Below are 8,165 nucleotides of genomic sequence, written 5' to 3'. Positions count from 1 at the left end.
CCCCCCCCACACCCCTTCACACACATATTTACATAATTTCTATATTAGCTGATACTGGTTCACTTCATTCATTTGAAATTTCAGGTGGTTTATATCGGAGAGAGATGGATCCCGGAAGGCAACTTACACTTGCTTGCATGCATGAAGGCAAAGTCTTTATAGAATAACCATTACAGCGCACTCTAAACACTTAAAGGTCTTTTGATCCCCAACAAAACCTTTCATCTTTATGTAGTGACTTGGAAGCAATTCAGTGAAGCAGATAACGATCTCTTTAAGATGTGGGAAAAGTCGGAGTTATTGAGACATGCATTAATTACTCATCAACAACCGGAATCTGTTGTAACAATATTCTGTTTACAGAATACATCCAGTTCTATGAATTGGACAACGGCCTAGCGAGCAATTTCAAGCTCTAATAGAACCATGACTGCGACTAAGTTTTGAATCTACATTCTTACAACGTCATTTCAGTTATGTTAAAGGGAATAAATTAAATGATAAATTACACACCAGCATGCATATATATATATATATATATATATATATATATACATATATATATATACACATATATATACATATATACATATATGTATACATATATATACATATATATACATCTCGTATATATTTATATATATATAAGCTTGTGCTTGTGTATGTGTGTATGTTTGTGTGGGGTTTGTATGTATGTTTGTATAATATATGTATATATATATATATATATATATATATATATATACACACATACACACATACAGATGCAAACATATATTTCACACTCACTCACCCATACACATGTATATATGCATATCTATATATATATATTGATTGTTTTATTAATATTACCCTCACTAGTGTAAGTCTACCTTGTGATCAGTCTTGAGGTCTATTGATTATATATTCGATATATTGTGAAGCTTGCGTATTCAGCAGCTGTTCGAATGAAAGATATGCATGAGTACATAAACCACGCATAAACATACATAAGGGCAGACTCACAGACACATATGGAGATGTTTTTAAGCGGAGTTCTTCATTGATCTTAAATAATTTAGTCGATTATACCAATGCCAGTTTTCATTTTGGTCTGGTACTTATTTTTTCGACCTTCATTTCTCAGCTAAGATATGGAACGTAAGGAGTTATCAACGCCAGCAGAACAATACGGGATTTTAGAGATGTGAATATGAAGATGGACACCCTCACAGACGTTCATCAAAGGATATAGGCGCACATACACTCACACACCTACACTCGTTCACGCACTAATTCACACACACACACAAGCATACACACACACACACACACACACTGTCGTAAGTGTAGTGGTAAAAATGTTGCTAACGGAAATCAAGCGTGCTCTATATACCAAAGCAGCATCCTAAGTTCGGTCTTCCAAATTAGAAACCTTAACCTGACAATTCGGTTGCCTCTTACCTGCGCCGATATCAACAGAGAAATGAATTCTCACTCAATCAAGATATGGTATCGTTTGTGTTTGTATGCGATAATCTTTTTCACTGTATCCGTGAACCAAAGCATTCACAATTATTGATCAACTGAAGTCTATATTGAAAAAATCTTGCCTAAGAACTGTTGCGTAATAATATTGAATCCCAAAACTTTGTAGCATAGAATAAAACGGGAGAGATGTTATAGTTTCTCTGGTTTCATTATTCGTATCTACTGCTTTGGTCGCCTATGAATAGGAACATGTTCGGTCGAAATACCAAGATTATCAAATAACGTATTATGATAAAACTGTCAACATGGTTTCATTAATACTTAATTCAGTTCCAAATGGCATTGCCAACGTTTAGCAAATCCCTGTCTCTTATACTGTTTAGTTATCACCCTTCAGCATTTTTTTTCTTTTCTTCTTACCTAGCTTGTGTTATCTTTGCCCTTCATCGTTGCAATGTTTGCAAAAGACGTTCTAGGTAAGTACTAAAAGCGGATTCGGTTGGGTAGCTTCTCTCCTGATATCTATGAGTTGTACTTTTACTAAAAAGAGTGATGGACTGGAACTCTAATCGAAGTACATGATTAGCTGTATTTATGCAGGTTCCTCCTCAAATACAGTCTTGTTTCGTTGATGCGTTATGATTTATATAAATAAACTGCGTACGTAATATTGATAAAACTCCAAAATCTTATCGACTTCAATTCGACGTTTTCATTTGCTTTTCTACTTACTATCCAAGACTGATTTTTGGGTCAATACTTTTGCTAAAATCCACGTCTGTAAGGGGATGGCCCGATGACAATGGGGAGAAAACAACCAAGCATCTATTTCTGCCGTTATGTGGCACAAGGAGCGCGACTCAATAAGTCGAGCTGGTGCTGAGCAGCTTTTCATTCTGGTCTAGGTGCAATTTCATTTCTCTAAACAGCTTGAAAATTTTAACAGCAGCCTTACCTTAGATGTTGTTCTTACACACACACGTGCACGTGCATCCACATATATTGATAGAAAGATATTCAGATATTCATGCATACACACACGCTCACACACAAACATACATATATACACACACCAGTTACGCACTGGGGTCGGTATAATCGACTTAATCCGTTTGTCTGTCCTTGTTTGTCCCCTCTGTGTGTAGCCCCTTGTGGGTAGTAAAGAAATAAAACACACATATACATACATACATACATATATATATAAAGATTTACTTTTCGTAATGAGATAAAAAACCAAGGCCCTGTATAATATAGAACACTTATAAATAAAAGGTCTTACCTTTTATTTATAAATGTTCTATATTATACACAGCTTTGTTTTTTTTTTATCTCATTACGAAAAGTAAATCCTTATATTCACACGCTGATATATAATCTACGTTGGACCCCTTATTCGCATAATCACTGAACCTGGAGCTCAACTGTGGTCTATCCATAGCACTTACTCAGCATTACCTGAAACCTCTGGGTCTGATTGACACCACTATCGCTCATAACCTCCTATATATATATATATATATATATATATATATATATTTGTTTTTATTTCAATTTATGCTTAAAAACAATTTGACAATAAACCGAACGATTGCTCAATACTTTTTTAGTGGAATGCATATTTATAAAAATTTTACAAACAAAAGCAACAACAAGAGACAGAAAGGAATTTAAGCTTCTTTTTACAAACTAATGCGCGTTATTTATTGTAACGGGCAGCAGAAACAAGTCCCGTGTCTTCGCTTGCTCCCATTCATTCCGACCCTATCACATAATCTCTCATTTCTTCTATCTTTCACCTTGTAAACATCCATTTTCGTGGTTCCAGTGTTGAAGTTGAACCTCTACCCTTTTCTATTTTATTTTGTCTTTAGGTTTTATTTCTCCAAACACGCAAATAACATGTGAAACGCATCAACGTGTAAATTATATTTTAAAAATTAACGACAAAAATAAATTAATAACAATATTGCAGAAGAAGGAGGAGGAGGAGGAGGAGAAGAAGAAGAGGAAAGGCGTGTGTCACGTTGCTGTGCGTTCATCACCAATGCAAGACGATGCAAAAAGAGGAAAAGTCAGTGTTAGAGACATCAATAACAAGAAATTGAAGTAAATGTGGAGAGAGAGAGAGAGAAAGCGAGAAAGATAAAGAGATGAATTGTGTGGCGGAAGAATTAATACAGCCAACAGAGCCATGCACGTCCATGTATATATTCACAATATAAAAACGTGAATACAAACAATGAGAGTAATTAGCAAATATGGCCTGTGGTTAGTTATTTCGTGATGAATGAGCGACAGTAAAGAAGACGTTCACAAAATGTGATTTGTGTTTTTAAATTCGTTACGGTTTCGAGTCCCACTTGAACCCCCTAATTTTCATTTGCATTGTTTATTTCCAAAGAAAGCAACATAAACGTCGCTCCTTCCAAACTTTTTTCCTGCTGTAAGCGTTTTTTTTTTACATAGCTTATACCTGTAATATTATCGGCTAAAACTTGTAATATTATCGGTTAATACTTGTAGTATACATGTAACATTGGAGGCGCAATGGCCTAGTGGACTCGCGGTTTCGATTCCCAGAGAGTGTTGTGAGTGTTTATTGAGCGAAAACACCTAAAGCTCCACGAGGCTCCGGCAGGGGGTGGTGGCGAACCTTGCTATACTCTTTCACCACAACTTTCTCTTACTCTTTCTTCCTTTTTCTGTTGTCCCTGTATTTCAAAGGAGCCAGCCTTGTCACAATCTGTGTCATGCTGAACTTCCCCGAGAACTACGTTAAGGGTACACGTGTCTGTGGAGTGCTCAGCCACTTGCACGTTAATTTCACGAGCTGGCTGTTCCGTTGATCGGATCAACTGGAACCCCCGACATGTAATATTATTAAGTTAACGAAGGTATTATAGTATTATAACTTGTTGAATCCCCGAAAAGATGTATTCGGGTGTTTAAGCTATTTTATGATGTTCTTCGGTTCTTCGTTCTTCGGGAGTCGAAACATGTAACTCTAACTCACATATCACTCACTTTGGTCAGCTATTCACTTGCAATATAACTCGCGGTATTATGTCTGTCTTTACGTTCTAAGTTCAAATTCCGCCGAGGTTGACTAAATTAGGTACCAGTTACGTACTGGGGTCGATCTAATCGACTGGCCCCCTCCCCCAAAAATTTCGGGCCTTGTGTCTAGAGTAGAAAAGAATATAATTCGCGGACTTTTGCCAAACATAAGAATCAATATTGCTTTAAAACATCGAAAGGCCCGAAATGGTCAAATGCTAAACTAGAACTATCATAGAAATTATTACCATAATTCAGTTCTCCTCAACTGAAATCTCTACAGAAAAGATATTGTTTTACATTTATTTACAGTCAGGTTTAACAATAGCGGTAAATGCAGTCCAATTATATTACAGTTATTTATATATCAACAGATGGTCTTCTACCTAAAGATAAAATCTATATTTATAAGTGTCGTTAAGTATACATTTTCGGCATATTCCGCCAGTCGCCTGTCTCCGATTCGTGTTTTTTTTATATATTTCGGTATATTTAGATCTGTACCCTTCCAAGAGGAAATTGTACTGTTATTGCCAAATCTCGTATCTGTCCTTTACATATTCGAGCAATAGTTCCAAGTCAAAATTAAGAATTCTTAATTGATTAGCCGTTTTTAATTAATAACTTTAATTATCGCTTTTCTATATCCCCTTGTGAGCCCTGATGAAATAAATTTATGTTCCAGCCGTGACGAACACATCAACCGTTTCAAACCGTCTTTCTAGGAGTACATTTTCCACGCCGTGCCTTTTCATTTTGTGAAGTAAATTTAACTGCTATTTCAGCAGATTGGGTGATCATCTAGACACTTATCGTTAGGTCGAGGTTTTCCTTTATTAATTAAGCATAAAAGTAACTGAAATAGAGAAGAGTGAACAGTATATACCAATTCTGCTTTTTATATCAAATTTTGAGAGAAAAGTGTTAAAAGGGCAGAAAAAATCTCCAAGTCGTTTCTGTTAGAATTTGAACTCAGAGCTTAGTAAACATACTCACACAGAAATTAATTTGATATTTCCCGTTTCTATTCAATCTTAATTCTCCAATGATAAAATTCATTCTTTCATTGGCTCGAGACACATTGGCTAACTGAACCGCACCCCTGATGTTGTTATCACTGACTCCAATACATACCTCGGTACATGTAGTAACGCTACCGCAGAAATGCAATATTATAGTGGCTCTACGTGGACTCTAGGGGCGTAGAAGGGATGGACCTAAATAAACCTAAATACATTAAGACATTATTTAGTCTGGTTCTCTACTGTTTACACTTAATTGTTGTTATTCATGCGAATAGAGGGCTTTCTGTGGTTACTAGTAGAAACAGCTTCAACACTCCTTAAAATCATACGCTATCATCTGGTAATCAAGGAGAACGGACGCATCACTTAATGTAGTCATTGATATATTATGCCTGAACAGAATTAAAAAAACAAAAATAATAAAAAGCCGACAATAAGAAAATGTAGATTTGATTGAGGCTGGAACACATTTGATCAGAGAACTGTATTGATCACGGCTGACCTGAGGGGGAGGAGGTTGTAACAGCCACCACCACAACAACAATAACAACAGCAGCAACAACGCACTTAGAATTGTGGAATTTTAGTTTTGCTGCTAATGATGTCATACATACATACATACATACATACATGCATACACACATATATATATACATGCACACACAGATAGACAGTTAAACAGACACAAGGAGATAGATATAAAGATAGGTAGATAGGTACATTGATAGATACATATATGCATACGTATACAGATCGATAGATAAATAGATAGACAGACAGACAGATAGATAGATCGATAGATAGATGTATAGATAGATCGATAGATAGATGGATAGATAGATAGGTTGTTTGATGTATATATATGAATATATATATATATATATGTATACAGAGAGAGAGAGAGAGAGAGAGAGAGAGAGAGAGAGAGAGAGAGAGAGAGAGAGAGAGAGAGAGAAAGAGATAGATAGATAAAGAAGAGAGAAAAGAAGTCAGAATTAGAAAGAGATACTGTGAAGAAATAGGAAATAGAGATAAGCGCTTAATTACTTGGTAGGTAGGCATCTTTAAACCAACATACACGCACATGAGGACACGCGTCGCTATGGACAGATCATGTTGTGTGACGCTGATGTATACACATTGATCTGTATGTATACACACTTTCAAACGCAAAAATGCACACTTACTGACCTACACCCACTAATAAAGAGACACATACTCGCAAATGGAAACACGGAATTACTCACAAATAAATATACATTTAAGAAAATAAGGAGGCATACACACATATTTAAGCATAAACCCTAAATTGAGGGGAAGATAATTACATGTAGAGAAGCACACACTGATATGAACAGACATAAACACAGGCAAGAAGACACACTCAGACACACTCTAAGAAGCGGACATACACACACATCCAAACATACACTTGCAAAGAAAACACGTGCATACGAACAAATTAGCAGACACATATAGCATCATACACACACGAACAAGGCACAGACAACGTTCGTGTTGCCATGCGTACACATACGCATTTCTATTACAAAATGATGCGAAAATATAGAGGTAAATAGTATTTACGGGTATCGAATACATGAACGTATACACACATCAGTTTATACATACATGCATATAAACTCATGTACATCCAAATGATGTGTGTGCGTGTGTATAAGAAAGATAAACAAACTGACAGACAGGTAGATAATGAGATAGAGAAACAGAGATAAATAGATAGACAGAGCGAGAGAGAGAGAGAAAGAGATAGAGGGAGAGAGAGAGAGGTAGAAAGATAGCTATATTGATAGATATTTATTTTTACAAGGAAGACCCGATATTGACTTTGAAGTTGCTTCGATAATCGGTGTATATAAATGTATATACCGAGAGAGAGAGAGAGAGAGAGAGAGAGAGAGAGAGAGAGAGAGAGAGAGAGAGAGAGAGAGAGAGAGAGAGAGAGAGTGAGAGAGAGAGAGAGAGAGAAACTAAGGCAGTGACTGAGTGTATGTGTGTGCGTCCGTGTGTGTATTTGTGTCTGAGTGTGTGCGCGCGTGCGCGTGAAGGTGAACGAGTGATCGAAATAATGACACACGTAGGCAGATTGGTCAGGTGGACGAAATATGACAGTCTCACTGGTAAAGCATGAGATGAATGGAGAGAAATATGATAATAATGTTACAGAGAAGAAAAACGGAGGCTGACAGCAGATACATATAACAGGGAAACAGATCAAACCAGGAATAGAAAAAGCGCAGGAAAAGGGTGTGCGTGAGTGTATATAATATATATATACACACACAGACACATATATATATGAGCTAAAGGCGGGGACGGAGTGAACGGAGGTAGATATATGGTTTATAGTTATGAAGATGTTGGCTGCATTGAATGTTATTAAGCTGGAACGAGTCAAACTTAACAACGTTATTACAGCAGCGCATCTATCAGCGCGAGTGAGCAAAACGATGTAGGTAGAGACAACATTGACAGTAATATCAACAGCTAATGTTGTTGATATGTGTCTAATATGTTTGTGCCTGTATGTCTAGAGGCGTGCGTGTCTCCTTCATATATGTATATATATATATATATATATATATATAT

The 8,165-nt window shown here is 36.4% G+C and overlaps 1 protein-coding gene across 1 annotated transcript in view; it reads right to left on the bottom strand.

Moving 5' to 3' along the window:
• The window catches only part of LOC106880256 (neuroglobin), a 126,011-nt gene that overhangs the window by 117,035 nt on the left and 811 nt on the right, over positions 1-8,165 (bottom strand). The gene's annotated exons all lie outside the window — the stretch shown is intronic.

This window comes from Octopus bimaculoides, chromosome 3 (genome assembly GCF_001194135.2).
Source record: "Octopus bimaculoides isolate UCB-OBI-ISO-001 chromosome 3, ASM119413v2, whole genome shotgun sequence".
NCBI classification, from domain to species: Eukaryota; Metazoa; Mollusca; class Cephalopoda; order Octopoda; family Octopodidae; genus Octopus; species Octopus bimaculoides.
This window is presented reverse-complemented; position numbering and strand designations above follow the sequence as displayed.